This window comes from Schistocerca americana, chromosome 2 (assembly GCF_021461395.2).
Source record: "Schistocerca americana isolate TAMUIC-IGC-003095 chromosome 2, iqSchAmer2.1, whole genome shotgun sequence".
In the NCBI taxonomy this organism is placed as follows: domain Eukaryota; kingdom Metazoa; phylum Arthropoda; class Insecta; order Orthoptera; family Acrididae; genus Schistocerca; species Schistocerca americana.
Window position 1 is genome coordinate 325502789 of NC_060120.1, and position 22095 is coordinate 325524883.

At 39.2% G+C, this 22095-nt stretch overlaps 1 protein-coding gene across 3 annotated transcripts in view; it reads left to right on the top strand.

Annotated features, from left to right (window-relative positions):
• The window catches only part of LOC124595638 (acyl-CoA Delta-9 desaturase-like), a 666968-nt gene extending 663831 nt beyond the window's left edge, over positions 1-3137 (top strand). For all 3 annotated transcript variants that reach the window (XM_047134467.1, XM_047134466.1, XM_047134469.1), the window contains one exon: positions 563-3137. The gene's annotated coding sequence lies outside the window, so the exon portion shown is untranslated. The remainder of the gene's footprint in view (positions 1-562) is intronic.
• The last annotated feature ends 18958 nt before the right edge of the window (positions 3138-22095 follow it).

A 22095-nucleotide genomic window follows, 5' to 3' on the forward strand; every position in this document is an offset into this window, starting at 1 on the left:
GTGGCTTCTGGGTTTCTGCACCTCACAGTGAAGCATTGTTTCTGGATGTTACGGCTGTGCATTGCATTTTTTTTTACCTGGCCTTCAATCTGTCACACTAAGTCTCGTCTATTCTTTGTGACAATCCACAACTCCTGTCATCGACACACTGTTCCAGTAGTAGCTGACTCTGGCAGTGACACTTTTCCTAATCAAAGTGCCACTGTACACCTGTGGCATGGTGTCATGTGAAAGCCAAACTGCCTGCATAACATTGAAGATGGAGTGTCCAATGCATAGGGCACCCATAAATTGTTCACAATCCAATGCAGTGATGTCTCACATTCTGTCCTGCCTTCTGTATCTGACAGTTACACTGATGGCCAGTAAAATGCCCTGTGACTTCCTGGTCTCATGACATAATTGGTTACTCCATTCACCATGGTGACAGGAATGCACTCTTTCCAATACAGCAGCTATGCCTAATTCAATTGCTCATGAGTGTAGTATTGTAGCAGTAGCAGTAGCAATTATAATAATATATGAATGTGCAATGCTTATAACTGACATTTATTTTTTGTAGGTTTATGGACACACTGTGGCAGGAATGGCCTCAACTTTTTCAGGCACCTACCAGCACTTACGACCGCAGTTTGAGGTATCTGATGACTGCATTAGTCACGAAGGCTTCAGAAGAGGCCAAACGGGCATTTAGCTGTACCTGTGGCATTGCTAATAATAATTTATGCATTTAAAGTTGTAATTATTGCTGAATATCTCAGTGACTCACATTTATGAAACTGCTTTGTGACACAATGTTAGAAAATTTATGTTCATGAAGTAACATTACAGTTTATCAGAATAGTGCATTAAACAGTTAACTGTCAAAAAAATTTGATGTATCACAAATACCACACAGACAATTGCACAACCATTGGCTATGGCATCTTTGTGCATCATAATTGAAAACAGAAGTACACTTTTATCTTGATATTATGATATCCATCTGTGCACAATTTGAGTAGCTGATTAATAATGTATAATACTAATGCCTCTGACAGTTGATAGATGATGCAACATGAGAGATGAACTGTAGGTAAGCTCCAATAAAAACTTTGTTTTAACGGTGTCTCAAAAAATGAAATAAACAAAAGCCTTGTTGTTCTAGAGTAACTAATTTTCTATAATGATACCATTGTCACACTACTGTTGGTTGAAAAGCAATTTACTCATGCAGATTCAATGTTTAGAACATGTGGGAGCAAACTGTCCCCCTACTTGCCGAAACTCTGAATTGGAGATGCACTCACAGTTTCATGTTTCTGGTTTAATAAACAATACGGTATGCAATGTTTGATATGAAGTAGGACTGTGGCAGAAATGATGAAATTAAGAGAGATGTATGTATACCACAGAATTCATTGGTTATTTTAAATTTAGAAAAATGTTTGTCCTTTCACCATTCATTTTTCTCATCAGCATAAAGGGCCTAACCAATCTCACCAGTTTACTTACTGATATAATTGAACACATTGTCAACAATATGTCTCTCTTTACATGCTACTGTTGCTCCTTCCCATTTTCTTTACTATTGTGTCTCGCCTGCTTTCTGCTATAGTGTAATTCATTTACCCATTTGTTTCTATATATCTGGAGACACATTTATTTTGTTTCTTTTTTTGATATAAATATTCACTGTTCTTTTCTTCCACAGCTGGGTAAAAATAACAGCTGAATTCCTGCTGAATACTGTTTTCAGTTCACATTATTTGCTTATGGATGAAACAGATTAATTTGGAACTGTCTTAGGTCTATATGGTTTCACTATCACTGTGTATTGTAACAGTGCACCCTTTTTGCCATTTCTAGTTTTATCTGCACGCATCCATTCTTTTTGCCACGAAGGGAAGATAAATGATGAATTTCACTTATTTATTCTTTAATTGATTCTACAGCTGCTTCAACCACAATTTGTTGACAACAGAAGTTTTCCTTCTTCATGATTCTTACATACAGATAACAAGATATCACCAAAGAAAGTGTATAGATTTTATCCTTCATATTCTGTATCATGTATACTATTATTTTTTCTTAGTTTTAATTTAGTAAATACCAGAACTACGAATAGGCCTTCTCAACTTACAGCAGTCACTTAAATAAAATAATAGACATAAGTAACCTTGGAGACAAGGAAAAATTATTCAGCAGTACTTAAATAGTAATTATGTTTTTCACAGAGAAAAAGAAGAAAACTATATCTTGCATGTTTGTATTATTGTAAACTGACAAAAATTGAGGTTCCTTAAGCAAGGAATAAAACATATACATGTGTATTTTTATATATGTCAAACACATAAATGCATTATTGTAATAAATACATATTGGCATTGTGTAATTTGAGGTGCCTGGCTAAGTATGGGCCATCAGACAATGAACATACATAAAAATAATTGTCTGTCACTTGTATGAAGAATTAGGGGTCCAATTTTATATTACCAATTCTTGTATCCATGTTCAACTCTGCCAATGTGTGCCATTGTGATCTGGAAACAAAACATTTATGCACTTCATCTGGATATTTGTATAGTGTTTTAGTGTTTGAAGGAATTAGAGCACCCACATTTGATCATTTCATTTCTTTTCAAGAATCTGAAGTTGGAGCATCTTGTGTACTGTTTACCACAGTGAAACTATAAGAGAAAGTTTCTCTTTCACTCATATTATCTTCAAACACATGTGTTAGTGCTCTTTTCTTTGATAGTAAAAAAGATTTTCTCCTCTAATATATACTTGCATTATCATTCCACCTAATTATGTGTAAAAGTTAGGACATGCAATCAAAGATTTTCATACTGCAGCAGGATAAAAAGTTACTTTCTACAAATGTCAAATCTATATATCACTCAAGCATTATGTCAGCATTTTATAAAGCAAGTATTTGTGAGTTCAAATAGTTCTCCTAATCTCAAGGACTTATTTTTCATAAAGTTTGCTGTTCTATTTATTATTACAAATATTTTATACAGCAGAAATGATAGACTAGTTCTAAATGCAGCTGCATGAGAGAAGAAATATATTCTATGTTTATGTATGTATTGTTGTTTGTTGGATACTCTGTAACCCATGTATTAATGTGCAGTTGAAACAAATGTATCTTATTCACATTAAATGTTATATTCAGAAGTTGTATTTGACAAATGAACTTAAAGCTGCATGTAATTCCCACTTTTAAATCACATTTATTGTAGTCTGAATAATTATGTGGTGTTTCCACTCCTATGACCAGTATCACAAAGAAATTAAGGCAGCTAGATGACTATATGCCACAAATGACCATAGCTCCAACAACCTTTTGCAGATTTCATCACTTTATTGAAATATCACTGCTGTTAATATAAATATGTATGAGACAAAAAACACTTATGTCTATGCACATACTCTACAAAACACTGGTTGGAATGCATAGCAAAGAGTACTTCCCATTGTACCAATTATTAGGCTTCTTCCTGTCAGTTTCACATATGGAACATGGGACAAGTGACTGCATAAACTCCTCTGTGTGTGCTGTGTGTCTACTCTTGTCCTCAGTCCCTAATGGGTTGCAGAATACTCTTAGAGTCATCTCTTAAAGCCATTTCTATGAATTCCTCTCCTGAGGCAACCTTTTCATCTCAGAGTAGCACTTGCAACCTACATCTTCAATTATTTGCTGGATGTATTCCAATCTCTGTCTTTCTCTGAAGTTTTTATACTCTATAGCTCCCTCTAGTATGATGACAGTTATTCCCTGATGTCTTATCAGATGTCCTATCACACCATACCTTCTTCTTGTCAGTGTTTTCACATATTCGTTTCCTCACTGATTCTGCGGGGAAACTCCTCACTTCTCAGCTCATTAGTCCTCCTTGCTCTGCTTGTCATGGGTTATTTTGCTGCCTATTCTCATTTCTGACACTTCTCATTACTTTCAGCTTTCTTTGGTTTACTCTCAATCAGTATTCTGAACTCATTAGACTGTTCATTCCATTCAACAGATCCTGTAATTGGTCTTCACTTTCACTGCAGATAGCAATGTCATGAGCAAATGTTATCATTGATATACTTTCACCTTGAATTTTAATCCCACTCTTGAACCTTTCTTTTATTTCTGTCATTGCTTCTTGCATGTACAGATCGAACAGTAGGGGCGAAAGTCTACATCCCTGTCTTACACCACTTTTAATCTGAGCACTTCTTTCTTGGCCTTCCATTCTCATTGTTCCCTCTTGGTTCTTTTACATGTTGTATATTACCAGTCTTTCTCTGTAGCTTACCCCTATTTTATTCAGAATTTCCATTATCTTGCACAATTTTACATTGTTGAACACTTTTTCCAGGTCAACAAATCCAACGAACATGTTTTGATTTTTCTTCAGTTTTGCTTTTATTATTAAGAACTGCCTCTCTGGTGTCTATACCTCTCCTAAAGCCGAACAAATTTTTGTCCAACAGATTCTCAATTTCCTTTTTCAGTCTTCTGTATATTATTCTTATCAGCAACTTCACTGCATGAGCTGTTAAGCTGATTATGCAATAATTCTCACACTTGATGCTTAAATTATGTAAAATAAAATAGTAACAGAGAATGTTCCAATTTTTTGTAAAACACTATACATACAGAAAACACTCATAGAAGAAAGAAGAATTTGTCACAACATCTGAATTGCCTGTGTTGCTTGAACTTGTACACTTTCCTTTGGAGTTAGGTCTACTACCTGGCTATAATTTTAGGACAACATTACTGACACAATTGTGCAAGCAAACGCTTGAAATGGACTTTACTGGAGAGCTGTACATAAGAACAAAGGAAACATACTTTTTAAAGAAAATACATTAACATGATTAAAAAAAACATGGAAGAAAAAAAAAAATCTGTGGGAATCTCTCTACTGCAATGTAAGTGGGTAGAATAACATTTGAAATGGTTTCAAATGTTTTGCACTTATAAAAGTTTGTTAATTAATCTTGTACATGGGTCTCACAAAATACTACAAACCTGTATTGTGCAATTATCAGTGAAAGGGAGACTCTGGGGTGAGAAATATCTTCGTCTCTGAGTCAGTTGTTTGTTAATGTTAATTATAAAATGACATAGAGCTAGTTCAAAATTTTTTGAACAGTTCCACATTAGTAAACATTGCCTTTCCTTACATTAACAAATACCAACAAACATGAGAGATGTTTCTGTGAATGCACATGGAAATCATGAGGGTTGTTCTTACTTATATAGTTGGAAAAACTTATTTTTTATCACAACCTTACTACACGATACTGATCATAAAAGTACTTTAACAGTCTAGTGCCCAACCAGGATCAGTTATCAAGTCTACTTCTCAAGTTACGTAAATGTATCTGTACAAGGCTGAAAAATGAGAACTGATATATGTGTGTGTCCGTAAAACAATGTTCTGAGAGATTGTAAAATTTGGTATCTTAAACATTCCAAACAGAAATTTATGCTTTTTTGGCATTTTAAATAATTCGAATGCCACATAACTGTTAATGACTGGCTGTGATATTGACGGTTCACCAAATTTGTACACAGCAATGCTGCATATAGGAGTCTCAACAACACTACCACTGATGCCAACACAACATGAACAAATAGTACAACAATAATCTCACCAGAAAAGGGTCCGCAGCTTGAGGTCTAGTGGCTAGCATTGCTGCCTCTGAATAGCGGGGCCCCGGATTTGATTCCCGGCTGGGTTGGCGATTTTCTCCGCCCGGGGACTGGGTGTTCGTATTGTCCTCATCATTTCATCATCATCTGTGAAAGTGGTGAGATTGGACTGTGTAAAGATTGGAATTTGTATGGGAGCTGATAACTGTGCAATTGAGCACCCCACAAACCAAACATCATCATCAGCAGAAAAGGCAGTTAACATAGAAATCGTCACATACACTACTATCGACGACTATTTTAAGATGATAAATGAAACAACTGATGGACAGAATATATTCCATTGCTCAGAAATTGTTGACAAACTTTCATAAGGAGGTTTGGGCACTATGACATGGCAGCTGGCTATGAGTGTAATCAATGGGCAACACTTGACAGAGGAGGAGCAGAGTGAGGGGACAGATCTCGCCTCCATCTTGCAGGGCTGACAGCCTATGTCCGCATTCTGTGCTCCTCCAAAAGCAGAACTGATATAATGGTCACAGGGAATGCTGATCCCTTCTGGTGCTATAAAATGTCGTACTTGAACCCCATCATGGACAAGGGCAGCATTCGGTAACCCGACCTCTACCAATATCTTACGCAACCATAGTTCAAAATACTCTCCCCACCTAAAGCTGCCACGTAAAAGTGTGCACATAATATAAAATTACGCAAAATATTTTGTGCTCAAATAAGACACTTTAAAGCAGCAAGTACAAGAATGTTTCTTTACAATACCTTCTCATTCATATCAAACGTGGCAAATGTAAGAAAAATGTCCCAATTTGGTAACATATTAAATTGTTTGCACAATGTATCTACCAGATCGGAGGTTGCGGGATGTGTTCATACCAAATCATTTCAAAGAACAGCACAGTATATTTTTGATGACATAACTAAAGTATGAAAGTCAATAACTGTTTTGTAGACGGTGTTTCATACACTGAAGTGACAAAAGTCATAGCATAGTGATATGCACATATACAGAAGGTGGTAGCATCGCATACACAAGGTATAAAAGCGCAATGCATTGGCGGAGCTGTCATTTGTACTTAGATAATTCAGGTGAAAAAGTTTCCAATGTGATGATGGCCGCACAACAGGAATTAACAGACTTTGGACACAAAATAGTAATGGGAGATAGACGCATGGAATGTTCCGTTTCAGAAATCGTTAGAGAATTCAATACTGCCAGATTCTCAGTGTCAAGAGTGTGAAGAGAACACAAATTTCATGACCTCTCACCACAGACAACGCAGTGGCCGAAAGCATTCATTTAATGACCAAGAGCAGCGTCATTTGCACAGCGTTGTCAGTGTTAACAGACAAGTAACACTGCATGAAATAACCGCAGTGTGGGACATTCAACGGATGTATCCATTAGGGCAGTGTGGCGAAATTTGGCGTTCATGGTCTATGGCAGAAGACTACCGAAGTGAATGGTTTTGCTAACAGCATGACAAAACTCTCCTAGGTTTGTACAATATTGGTTGGGCCCTAGGCAACTGGAAAACTATGGCCTGGTCAGGTGAGTCCCAGTTCCAGTTGGTAAGAGCTGATGGTAGGGTTCAAGTGTGGCACAGACCCCACGAAACCATGGACTCAAATTGTCAACAAAGCACTATGCAGCTGTGGTGGTTTCATAATGCTGTGGGCTGGGTTTACATGAAATAGACCGTGTTTTCTGGTCCAACTAAACCGATCATTGACTGAGCTTTTCTGATCCAACTGAACCTATCATTGACTGGAAATGGTTATGTTCAGCTACTTGGAGACCATTTGCAGCCATTCATGGACTTCATGTTGTCAAAACTGATGAAATTTTTATGGATAACAATGCGCCATGTCACTGGGCTACAACTGTTCACAACTGAAGAACATTCTGGACAATTCGAGGGAATGATTTGACCACCCAGAGTGCAAGACATGAATCCCATCGAACATTTATGGGACATAATCGAGAGGTCATTTCGTGCACATAATCCAACATTGGTAACCCTTTCGCAATTATGGACGGCTATAGATGCAGCATGACTCAATATTCCTGCACGGGACTTCCAACGACTCGTTGAGTCCATGCCATGTCGAGTTACTGCACTACGCCAGGCAAAAGAAAGCTCGATACAATGTTATGAGATATCCTATGATTTTGTCAGCTCAGCCCAGTGTATGTAAAGTATATTAAAATAGATGACACTTCAGGGTGATGGCTTTCGTGGTTCGGACACATGAACAGTGTGAAGAAAACAGGGCTGGGCCAATGATACTCATGTTGTAACAGACTCGAGATTTTCCGATGCGCCACAGTGTTCGATACAGTATTGAGCTTGTTCAAACAATCACGTGACACGTAACTCACGCAGCCAGTGCTGCCAACTGTACAATCTGGATCGTACATGTACAATAGTTTAAGATCGTGCACAAACATACAAACAACCCTTTGGATCTATTGCATATACTTTTGAAGTGTTTACTATTGTCAGGTTTTCACCTTCTTTAGTACTTTAATTTTTATGGTTTATTTAATTTTTGATACTATACTTCACAGATACGATTTTGAGCAGCATACATGCCAGTCTGTCCAACCGTGGGATTCCCCGAAATGAATCCCCTGGGGAATTCATCCTATTGACTGCTTTGCATACTGCACGGTGCTCATACCTGAGTGAAAACGATCATAGTTAACTTGTTGGCTGAGGTGAGGACAGTGAGTGATTTGTAAGGTGCTTAGTAGTGCAGAATTTTGTCAATGGCAACAGAAGGCAGTGATAGTGGTCCTAGTACTCCCAAGAACTTATAGTGGGTGTGTTTAAATGTAAGAGACAGAAATAAAAATATAGAAAAGTCTGGGAAGCTAATCCTGAATTTAAAGGTTGGTTGTTCGCTAATGAATCGAGCTCTGAAAGTTATAGGTGTAAAATCTGTACTGTAACTTCTGTGTCTGAATTGGGATTTGTTAAAAACGTTCTAAAAGTGAATATCGTGCCATTTAAAAACCAGAAAATTTTGAGTACATTTGCGAAATCAACTACAACTGATGCGTCTTTAAATAATAAGGCTCACATTGCTGAAATTAAATTGGCAGAATTCGTGGCAAGACACACTCATCCTTTCAATGTTGTAGATCACCTGAAGGGTGTAGTTAAGAGTTTCTTTCCTGATTCTAAAATCATCGACGTTTTACATTTGCATCGCACTTAATGTTCCCAGTTCGAAAACAACGTGATAGGTGAAAGCCACAAAAACGAACTTAAAACTGAGACGTACAAAATTCATTGTTCTTACTGATGAGTCAACAGACATAAGTCGTGTGTCGTGGTTAGATATTTTGATAAAGACACAAATAAAATTGAAAATAAATTTTGGAATCTGTGTAATGTTTTTAAGCAGGGTGAATATGACAAGACAAACGAAGGTGCAACAAGTAAAAACCTTTATTCTAAACTGTTGCTTTCATTTTCTGAGTACTGTGTTTTTGAAACAATATTATAGGAGTTGTTTGTGATGGCTGTAATTCTATGCTGTGGTCAAGAAACTCTTTATCTACTCGTTTAACTGAAAAATGTCCTGGACTAATTATTCTCAGCTGTATATGTCACTCACTTCGTGTGTGTGCCAGTGAAACTTGTAAATGCCTTCCCAGACGTTGTAAAGACCTAGCTAGGAACATTCATAATTACTTTAGAGCTAGTATTGTGAGACATAATTTCAAAAGTTTTTAGATATTAAATTCATAAATTGTTGCAATCCATCACAGACAAGATGGCTATCTTTATGTGCCGTTGTAGCGAGAATTTTAGAACAGTGGAATGTTTTGCGTCTCTGTTTTGATTGTAAATACCTAGAGGAGAGGTTGGCTGCGGCAGATGAAATTCATCCATCCGTCAATGACAATTTTTTGAAATTATTTTATATATTTTTGGACTATATTTTACGGAAATTCACAGATTTAAATAAGTATTACCAGAGTGGTAAAGTTATTATTATTGACTTACCGGTTCATGAAAAGAGGGTAGAATGGTACAAGGAAATGTTGCTTTGTTACATGGACCGGCAGTGTGTCGTAACCAATAAATTGATTGATACTGACGCCAACAACAGGTCAAAGTTTCTTTCTGACAGCCAAATGTATTTGAAGTTCTAAAGGCAATTCAGAAATCAGAAATACTGAGGAGTCCAGAAAAATGTAGACACTTTTTGACAGTCATTGTTAATGGAACAAACTGACATACCCTTACAATCCTTTCACAGGAGAAAGGTTATTTTTTGTGTTCACAGTGACGCCCTTAGCAGGCAAACAACGTAGATGCCACTGAACTTTTGACTGAACTGTGGTTGTCAGTGTTGCTGGTGTGATAGTCGCTCGGTGGTTTCTCGTAGCTCGTTCACTGCAGCTGGCTTCTGTTGATAAACTCCATTTTTCTGGGTCCCCCATGGGTAAAAGTCAAGAGGTATGAGGTCTGGAGGCCGTGGTGGGTACTGAAAAGCTTCTCTTCGACCTATCCATCATCCAGATAGATTTACATCCAAGTAGCCTCTGACATCTCTGTGGTAGTGCGGCGGACTACCATCTTGTCATAGGTAAAAATCTTTCACTTTCAAATACCTCTCTGATGACAGGTAAAATCGATGTTTGCAGCATATGAAGATACACCTCACCAGTTACAGTACCTTCAAAGAAGAATGGGCCAATCAAGCCGAGCGATGACGGACCACACCAGACATTAACGTGTTTGTCCATGTGAACGTGAGGATTTTCAGAAGCCCAGTACACACAGTTGTAGAGTTTTGGCTGTTTACTGTACCGTTCGGTTTGAATTGTGCCTTGTCAGCCTAGATCACTATCCCTGCAAACTGTTCACCCTCGCAAAGCATGCCTTCAAACCATTCGCAGTAGTCCATCCTTCGATCCAGGTCATCCTCGTTTACAGCGTGCAGCGATCGTGGAATGTATACTTTCCAATTTGCAGCCTTTAGAATTCGTCAAACGCTTGATCGGTTTACCCCACTTTCACGTGCGCACTGCTTCACAGATCTTTGAGACGACCTAGTAAGATGTTGCAACGCAGCAGCGCTGGAAGCTGGACCTTTCTTTTGCACATCCTGAACAGCACAGTCGGCTTCAAATTAATCACGAATACGATACATTGTTGTACATATTGGTGGCTGAATTCCGTACATACACATATCACAAAAAGTTTTGCATCACCCCAGTTCCCAGAACTCCTGAAGATGGACGTTTACTGTGGATATTGTATCACAGACACAGTCCCACTGACTGTTCAGAGATGTCATTAAACCCGTCCAAAGATGTAAACAACCATGCATGAGCAGTGCCTATTAGACGGAAGGTGTCCGACAGCCGATCAGTTCCAGTCATTCCACCAGGAAGGAGGTGCACAACTCGTGTTGTCTGTAGTTCGACCATGCCTAGACGGTCAATACCGCGGCTCAATCGCGTCCGTATTGCTACTTTGTGCCAGGAAGGGCTCTCAACAAGGGAAGTGTCCAGGCGTCTCGGAGTGAACCAAAGCGATGTTGTTCGGACATGGAGGAGATACAGAGAGACAGAAACCGTTGATGATATGCCTCGCTCAGGCCGCCCAAGGGCTACTACTGCAGTGGATAACCGCCGCGTACGGATTACGGCTCGGAGGAATCCTGGCAGCAACGCCATCATGTTGAATAATGCTTTTCGTGTAGCCACAGGACGTAGTGTTACGACTTAAACTGTGCGCAATAGGCTGCATGATGCGCAACTTCACTCCTGACGTCCATGGAGAGGTCCATCTTTGCAGCCACGACACCATGCAATGCGGTACAGATGGCTCAACAACATGCCGAATGGACCACTTAGGTTTGCAATCACGTTCTCTTCACCGATGAGTGTCGCATATGCCTTCAACCAGACAATCGTCAGAGACGTATTTGGAGGCAACCCGGTCAAGCTGAACGCCTGTCCAGCGAGTGCAGTAAGGTGGAGGTTCCCTTCTGTTTTGGAGTGGCATTATGTGGTGCCGACGTACACCGCTGGTGGTCATGGAAAGCGTGGTAATGGCTGTACGATACATGAATGCCATCCTCCGACCGATAGTGCAACCATATCGGCAGTATATTGTCGAGGCACTGGTCTTCGTGGACGACAATTCGAGCCCCCATCGTACACATTCTGTGAATGACTTCCTTCAGGAACACGACATCGCTCGACTAGAGTGGCCAGCATGTTCTCCAGACAAGAACCCTATCGACATGCCTGGGATAGACTGAAAAGGGCTGTTTATGGACAATGTGACCCACCAACCACTCTGCGGGATCTACGCCGAATCGTAGTTGAGGCGTGGGACAATCTGGACCAACAGTGCCTTGATGAACTTGTAGATAGAATGCTATGTCGAATACATGCATGCATCAATGCAAGAAGACGTGCTGCTGGGTATTAGAGGTACTGGTGTGTACAGCAATCTGGACCACCACCTCTGAATGTCTCGCTGTATGGTGGTACAAAATGCAATGTGTGGTTTTCATGAGCAATAAAAAGGGCGGAAATGATGTTTGTGTTGATCTCTATTCCAATTTTCTGTACAGGTTCCGGAACGCGAGGAACCGAGGTGATGCAAAACTTTTTTTGATGTTTGTATTATGCCTGTTTTCGTACTTCTAGTACCACTTCAATAGAGCCTTGCTTTGCTCATATGACAAACTTACTTCATTCATTGTCACACTGTCATCCGCTAGAAAACGCGCACCAAGATCTGTTGAGGAAACAATTGACTACGCTACCGCGCAAAATTGCAACGATATGGTATTTTACGCCAAAGATATTAAATATCCATATATGATGAACGGGATGCTATGAAAGACTTCAGATGCAGGGATTTCATGCAGACGGTATGTTGAGGACCGAAAAAAGGGCTCTTTCAAACAAACAAAGAGAGAAAACGTCCCTTTCTTATATCTCTTATGTCAAAATTGCCAAGTATAGTGTCTCTAGATCATGGGTTCCCAAACTTTTGTTTGTCGCTCCCCTCTGCTGCCAAAAATGGAAACTATCTTCTCAATAATTGTACTGTATTACCTACAGGAAGCACCTGAAAATGCGACCGATTAGCTCATCGTCTAGGGCAGGGCTTCCCAACGTGTGGTCCGCGGATCCCTTAGGGGTCCGCCGGCTCTTTCTAGGGGGTCCGGGGCCACCCTTCACCAAATCGTGTAAAATAATGAGTAAAATTATTGAATAAAAATGTGAAAATCAAATTCATCACCTTTTTTCGTGTGAAAAGAAATTTGTACTTTTACTTCAGGTCGTATTCCCAAGCAACCTTTGCGGTTCCTAAGTGTGAACGCATACACGTTTAGTGCCGGAGAATGCGACTTCTCTGAACGACTGTTTCGCAACAATACGGGGGTCGTTTGTGCGTCGGCTCACGGCGGTAGATGTGCTGAAACCTTTAACGCATGCGCGGAGCGACCTTTGTCGACCAATCACAGCACTCGCTGGCACGTATGCGGCCCCAGGCATAATTTAAACTTGCTTTGTCAGTGCACTACCTATTTCATAAGTCGATTTTTGACCTTCAAGTTGTTTTCATTCATCTCTAAACCAAAGACTATTGATACTTCGGGGGGGGGGGGGGGGGGGAGCATTGGGAACAGGGGTCCACCAGCTAAAAAGGTTGGGAAGCCCTGGTCTAAGGGATAGTTAAAAGGGAAGTAGTAAGGACTTGGCGAGGAGAGGGGTTGTGAAAGGGGAAATGCGCATGTCGTGTTAATTTCTCTGTCAGCACTGCCAACATAATTTTGGTGCGTGCGCCTTGTACCGGTCAGGCACCACTAAAATGTAAATACCGCACGGAAGTAACATGGATACGTGAAGGCTCATTATTAAAGCCTCAATTTCCAAGCACTATCATAATTATCTTAAAAATGCGTACATTTATGAACTGTCACAGGACCAAAACTGCACAATGAAGCAAAAAACAAGAAAAATATGCAGTATCTAAATTTAGTTTTAGTTTGACATTTATATTTACTTAAATTTGGCACATACTTATATCCAAACCGTTGGCTGACGGACGCCAGTTCCGTTCCGTAGGAAATGTACGCACCTATCGGTTGGCAGCACCGATGTGAGCCAAGTCAACATTCCCGCTCTCACGAACAAGACGGCTAAACAACTCTCTTTCTGCATCACACACGCTTTTGAGGCAAGCCATTAACTAAAATTCCTCGTACAACAACCGCAACAATAATGTCTGTTCTTAGAAATTATTTCTTCAGTTCATTTTGGGGCAAGGTATAAATACTGGTAAATGCGATGAGTACACTTCACAGTTCTACACAAATTTATACTGATGTTCACGCGTTCATTGGGTTATCAGCGGTAGTGTATTTGTTACACTACGACCATTTGAACTTAGTGTTTTATCTCAAGGGTGTGCAGGTGGAGGAATGCGAGAGAGTATCATTGTCCCTACAGTGAGGGGTGATGTGAGAAAGGGAGTGTTTATTTGTCTCCGGTTCGGAGCTGCCAACCGACGAATTCGGGCTCATCGTACCAGAAAGCTGTAATGGTTTAAATTTGACACAGAGGAAACATAGATTCGCGACTATGCATTATACAGACGCTCATCTTCAAATGTATCAATGAAAATGAAACTGTTTTAAAAGTGTTGTATCACTAAGAATTTAATAGAGAAAAACGACATTTAAAAAACATATTGACCATTTCACTCATGTCAGATAGTCTCTACGTATAAAAGGCGAAACTGGTATTTAGTTTCTCGATCAGAAATAAAGAAATACGTGATTCAGCATTTTTGGAAATTTAACCACTCTCGTTGTTGCTATAAACCGACTTAAGCAGCCGTGCAGGGTACTTCGCAGGCGTATGAGCGAACCGTGCCCTCACATCAGTGGGTTTGAGAGAGGGTGCATTATTGGCATGAGAGAATGTGACGCTTCCATCCAGGAAATTGCTGCTCGTGTGGTACGAAGTGTTTCAGCAATGCAAAGGGTGTGTACTGTAATATTTCTGGCTTAGTCAGCCATCATATTAGGCTCCAAGAAGCTGTTTCCAGAGCAGTGGAGATGCAAGAAGTATACAGATGACGAAATGTGGTGTGAGGTACCTGTGACAGATGTTAAGATTCGGTTCCACTCCCGTGAGAAAGACCGCCTGCATAATGCTACTGCTCTTTGATTGGCTGCTGTGTTCGGAGCAAGGGCGCCAAAACGTTAAAGTATACTTATTATTATTAGTTAAACTACTCATTGGAATGACTTCACTTTTTAATAGAAATACCTCTCAACAACTGACTATCAATCAGTCATTTTAGAATTATTAAAAACAATTTAAATCAAAAACAAAAGACTGACGAAATTGCAGACGAAGCGTTCGGGTCACGTCTTTTCTGGTATGGTGCGGGCTGTTCGTCACTCTGGATTAGGCAGTCGAGAAGGACAGGCATGTTGTATGTCGTAGGATGTGTTTCCAGTTTTTATTTAAGTTCCTGTTCGTCTCTCTGCATTAGGCAGTCGAGAAGAACAGACATGTTGTCTGTCGTAGGATGTGTTTCCAATTATTATTTAAGTTCCTGTTCGTCACTCTGGATTAGGCAGTCGAGATGTACAGTCATGTTGTCTGTGGCAGGATGTGTTTGTCAGTATTCAGTATTAAAAGATTCACTCCAGTAGTCATGAGGCACAGACACGTGCCACAAATAGTGTAAAGATACATTTTCGTAAACATTGTGTTTGATCATGTACTTTGCTGTTATCAGAAGGTGTTGAATTAAGATCATATAGTCTTCTCGTGTGGCTATATTAAAATACGCGAGTGGCATCCCAAAGAAGTGATACATTATTTCAGAACAGAACCTCGCTAAAAGTCAGTTGAGTCCCATAGTGCTCAGAACCATTTGAACCATTTTTTTGCTGAGGTCATTAGTCCCCTAGAACTTAGAACTAGTTAAACCTAACTAACCTAAGGACATCACACACATCCATGCCCCAGGCAGGAGTCGAACCTGCGACCGTAGCGGTCTCGCGGCTCCAGACTGCAGCGCCTAGAACCGCACGGCCACTTCGGCGGCTAACACCAACAATCAATTCATTCTTCCTTTATGGTTCACGGAAGGACGACATGAGTCATGTCGTATCATTCAGACACCCCCCAAGAAGACCGACACATCCGAATGGCATTGCAGGACAGATCTGCGTCCACCTCGGTTCTGCCGCAACAATGGAAAAGTGAAACACATCGCGATATTCTGTCGCCGTTTATAATGGCATGAGTTACGTGCACGTTGTCCGCTTCTCCTCCTGCAGAAACATGTTAAAACGTCAATGGCGTATGGAAAGGCGTCACTGGGGACAGGAATGGCATCAGATAGTGTTTTTGGATGAATCCAGGTTCTGTTTGTTTGAATATGATGGCCGGATTTTGGTTTGTCGGAGACAGGGGGAGCAACATCACAGTGATGCATTGGTGCAAGACATACAACGCCTGGTCTTATTGTGTGGTGTGCTATTGGGTACAACCACAAATAACAATTGGTGCGTGTCCAGAGCACTGTGATCTGTGTGACCTAAGTGAATGACATCCTACGACCCACAGCTGTACCCTTTCTGCACAACCCCCCAGACGCCATTTATCAGCAAGACAATACACGACCACGTGTTGCCACTACATGAACACGTGCCTTCTTGATGTCACAGTATGTCAGCCCTTTGACATGTCCGCCAGATCACCAGAATTGCCGCCTATCGAAAATGTGTGGGATATGGTGAAAAGGCAGCTGCAGCGCTGTGGCCCAATGCCAACCACCACAGATGAATGCAGCATGGATGGCTAGCTATACCAATGAACGCCATTCGCGCCTTATACGCGTCGATGCCTTCACGCATGGAATAAGTTTCCGGGGCCTATGGCCGACCCTGTGCCTAATAGGCAACAAGACACATGCTGGACCGAGGTGACTGAAATGCTAATAATTTCTGCAGAACATACTAATGTACGTGTCCTATGAATATAGACGTCCCATCTCTAGTTGTTCAAGATGTTCTGTTCTTTCTGAACAAAAGGGTATATCGTTATTAAATAACTACTAAAGTATTTTTAAAGCTACATCTATGAACATTGGTATTTGATTTCTCAGTTTCAGGTTAAGAAATACGTGCTTCATTGTTTTTGGAAATTGAATCCCTAAGGGGATGAGACTTTCTATGAAAAGGCTTTATTATGAAAGCATTTTAAAGCTAAATCCATGAAAATTTAAATTTAGCTTTTCAGTCAGACAAATCAAAATATTGAAAGGTCTCTGTTGGATTCCTTTCATGTTAATTTCTTAAATCTGTTGTCATTTACGGCATAAATTCCTCTTCTAAATTTACTGTGGTGTTTCTGACTATCTGGAAGGAGACTGAGCAGTGAAACGTGTTACTTTTACACATAAACAAGAACGATCTGTCACACTACTACACTTTAAAACACAGTTTATATGTAATTTATGTCACACAGTCTCATACAGAATCTACATCCGCTTTCTTTTATATACTGTATACGATAAGATACTGTCATCCCCCTTCCCTTCTGTGCATGCCTGATGGTAGCAGACAAGCCTGTCTGCTAGAGAACAGCAGGACCAACGTCGGAACAGGTAGCTACGGTTTCTAAAAGCAGAGAGGTTTATATTCTTAGTATTGTCCTGTCCGTCCCTTGTCATGTTGGTATAGGAAGCTGCCTCTCTGGTCACTTCCGTTGGTATTTGTGAGGCACCCCTCAGGAGGGACCCACCGCAGTCTGTCCGCGCCGAGCATCTGAAGTGGTCAGATCTCTGGCTAAGCGCGTGTGTGCTAAGTCCGTAGGACAATGGATTTCTTAAGTTCAGCCTAACCGAAAATTTAATCACCTTTATTTCAGGTTTAGCTCTAAAATATCTAATGTTATCTTAAATTGCAACACAGTGTAATTCGAGTGTGAAGTTCAGAATGTCTTCCGGTAGTTGCTTTGTCACTACTTTGCGAGTAAAGTGGAACCACGTGTTCATCAGTAACTCTAACTAAGATCATCAATCTTAAATGCGAATGTGGATGAAATTATAACGTCTCGTCTTGACAATACTTTTCAATATAGCAACTTTTCTTTATGTTCAACCCACGTGAGGTGTACGTTGTGAGACCAGTACCACTTGCTTATACAATTGTTTGACCCATCAGGTTAATAGTAAGACGATAGTAACCAGTTCGAAGTTTTTCTTTTGTAAATTGCGTTTCGATGTAATTTATTTTAATTATCAAAATTATTGTGGAGTTACACTCTTTGCGTAAACCAAGTTGGCCATGTGAAGCATGTGGTGTAAGCATCAAAGTAGCCCTCAGCTATTCTTTGCGGGAAGATTTCACAGAGAGTTAGTATGAATTTAGTATACCAGTGTGTCGTAATTTCATGACGGACAGGATTGCGCTACGAACGTAACATCTTTGGGTGAAAATTGAATCGGTTGGTTGTGGTTAATTTCCTCTTGCATATGTTTCAACGTTCTTCGTGTGTTATTTTATGAATGCAGTGTTGTATGTAGTCTCCCAATCTTGACTCCCTATTTGATGTGTTCCGTAAGATTACAAACTCACATTTACACAATCCTAAATAAGGCACCAGTTTAGTTATGAATCAAGTTAGATATGCTGAAATTATAACGGAACAATGATCAATGTTAAAATAAATGTCCAAATATTTATTATTATTTAAATAAAAAGAAATAAACCAGTTTATATTTGGACAGTATATATATATATATATATATATATATATATATATATATATATATATATATATAAAGACAATTTAAATAAAAAGAAATAAACCAGTTTATATTTGGACATTTATAGCTGAGGGCTACTTTGATGCTTACACCACATGCTTCACGTGGTCAACTTGGTTATATATATATATATATATATATATATATATATATATATATATATATATATATATATCACTGGTTATCGTAAGATGTGTGCTAAAAGATTATAATTAATGTTAGTCTGGTTGGGAATTTGGTAAGCTAGACTGGATACCTGGTGAAACAGGTGCTCAGTAATGCAAGGTTAACTTCCTCAGATAGCTCACAGCTTTTAACCCACTTTTATGGTCTTGAATATCAGCACCAATTTCAGAACCAATTAATGCAACAACATTACAATATGTTGCTTATTTTTGTTTTTGCCAATTCAACCCCTAAGGGGGTGAAATAGGATCAGACTGATTCACTCCCCAGCCCAAACCGCTAAGGATAGAAACGTGAAGTTTGGAGAGGATGTGGACATAGTTTAACAAGGGATTGTCCAAAATTCCAAAAATAGTTCAAATGGCTCTGAGCACTATGGGACTTAACATCTGAGGTCATCAGTCCCCTAGAACTTAGAACTACTTAAACCTAACTAACCTAAGGACATCACACACATCCATGCCCGAGGCAGGATTCGAACCTGCGACCGTAGCAGTCGCGCTGTTCCAGACTGAAGCGCCTAGAACCGCTCGGCCACAAGGCCGGCCCGAAATTCCACTCCTAAGGGAGTGAAACAGGGGATGAAAGGCTTTTTTTTTTTTTTTTTTGAAAGTATGTCACTGTTAAGGGAACTTTGAAGCTAGAACTACGAAAACTGGTATTTGGTTCCCAGTCAGAAAGAAAAAAATTCGGGTTTCAGCATTTTTGGAAATTGAACCACTAAGGGAGTAAAATGGGGGATGAAAGTTTTTTTGGAAATAAATAGTTACTAAAGAACTACTAAAGGATTTTTAAAGCTACATCAATGACAATTAGTATTTGACTTCTCGGTTAAAAATTTAAAAAATACGTGTTTCAGTGTTTCTGGAAATTCAACCCCTAACGGAGTGGAATAGGGGATGAAAATTTTTAATAAAATATTTCGTTACATTAAAAAAATTAAAGCTAAATTTATGAAAATTATTATTTCATTTGTCGATTAGATATTAAGAAATATTTGCTAGAAAATTAAAGTTGCTAAGGAAATACCTCTACAAGAACACAAAAGGCATGATTAACAAAACCTTTGGACTCCTGCTATCAGAATCGCTTTTTGGTCAGAGGTACGTATGGGAAATACATGCTTATTTGACCTTAATTAGCGTTAAAAATCTAGAAGGTATTGCAATTTGTGAACAACATAAAAATTCGATTAACTAAAAACAAAACAAAAAAATCTCTGCAGGCCATACAGTCTATGCGAGCAAATCAGTGGGCTCTATTGTAGCTATATATAAACACAATTATTACCACTAGTAATCAATTGATCATTTCGTTACTATTTGAATTGTCAACGCCAGACAATACATCGCGACACAGCACCACTCCCCTCGCGTCTTTAGTGCCTCAACAGTAAGATTTTGACGATGGCGCCAATGGGAATAAGAGGTTTATTGATACGAAACGTTCCAACTTGTTCTGACATGCCACGGAAAGAACAACTAAAAATGTGCGACCTGTAATTTCATCGGCCATTTTCCTTTGTGGGTGACAAGGAAACACTTTTGCTTTGTCGACTAACATCTTAACATAGGCATGGGAAGAAAATGGTTAGGCCTACCGTGTTGTATTTTACACACAATTCTATGGCACCAAGCTCTCCAAAAATCGCTAAAATTTTTAGTTTCAAAATAATAAGTAGTTCAGCCTGTAAGTAGCAAATTATTATGTGTTGTCACCTTGCTTTGAAAGCGTAGAGGAGAGCAGATTTTGGTTCTCACACTGGCACAGCCGACGCTGGCTACTGGTCCGAGAGAGCACTGTACCTGACTAACGCTGCGTGCAGTGCGTTACACATACTCTCTATAAATCTGAAGAAGCACTATTAAATATTAATAGATTTGTTTCATACTTTGTATACCAAATTCTATAGATAACATAACCATTCTGTTACTTCAATGTTTTCGGAGATATAAAATTTTATCTAAAACACATAATAACAGTGCTGAAATTGCGAAACCGAGTTAGGGACTGTAATATATTCATCTATAGTATCAACTGAAACTACAACCGTGAGGATGGGTTCATATAATCTAATTTTCTTTAATTTCATTACCACAGATTTCTGACATAATTAAAAGCACATTGGAAAATTATTATTTCATTGTGTTTTGGTCGTGTGAGTGTTTTGGAGAGACAGAGAATGAATAGAGGATTGTACAGACTGAGAGAACGAATGGGGTACAAGCATAAAGTGAGAATGTGATATTTTATTAAAACTGTGTACAAGTTGTTGCGCAAAAGGGGAATTTGTGACGTATGTCCAAGTGAGCTTGATTTTGTAAAAGGCAGCCAGAAGGTGCGTGGTATATTAAATTTATTAGTAATTTGTTTTGTGGAAAGAAATCGTATTTTGTTTTCATTAAATTTTACTTAATTTCGGAATTACGAGATTTCTAGTCCAAATTACTTGTAGTATTCTGATTGGCTAACATTAGAAATACCGCAGTTATAGAAGTGCTCGAGACGATCTGATTGGCTGCTTAACATACTAGCCAATAGGAATTCAGCATTTCCTGTGCGTATGAAGAGGTCTTTGTACCTCAGCTAACACAAAGTACTTCGAATGGGGTCGATATTGGACGACCGAAATACAGCCTGTCGCAACTATTCGCGAGTAAAAAAAAAAAAAAAAAAAAAAAAACTTCGTAATATAAACATTTTATTGTAGAAGTTTTCGAATTGCACATACATTTTATAGTAAAACAAATAATGTGTGGATGAGCTTGCATTTATTGCAAATTCTTGGTTGAATAGAAGACAGCTGCCGACAAAGCCCTTTCGCACAAATAATTGCTTGAAAATAGTAAGTACAGTTGCAGTGCTTCCTTTCCTAGATGGGAATGTCAGGTATTTTACCAAAATAATGACTTATCCATCTTCTCAAAGTCATATTTGGCTGCAGTATCGTTGTTTAATTTCCAAAGTTAGTTCTTGCAGTGTTTCCGACAGCACATCAACCGAAAGGGATCTGTTGCCAGTCTGCAAATGTTGTTATCACACGAGCTAAGGAAGCAGCATTTGAATTCGCAGTTAGATGCTGAAGATGATTTGATATTTTATTCGTAGTATTAATTTGCTTAGAGACCTCCATAAAGAGTGCTTCTTACAGGATTCCAAATAAATTTGGGAAAACAGGGATAATTGCAGGCTACAATGTTACGTTTGCAAAATTGCAACTTACCAGGATACGCTGCGATGTCATCCCGATGATAAATTATGTTCGAATCTCCACCTCGCAATTTCAAGTTAAGTGAGTAATATGAGTCGAAAATGTCTGACAGATAAGCCAACACAACTTCTGGAATTCCACGTACAGTGCATGTTGGTTTTGAGTTTCCAAAATTGAATAACTTCATCTCTAAG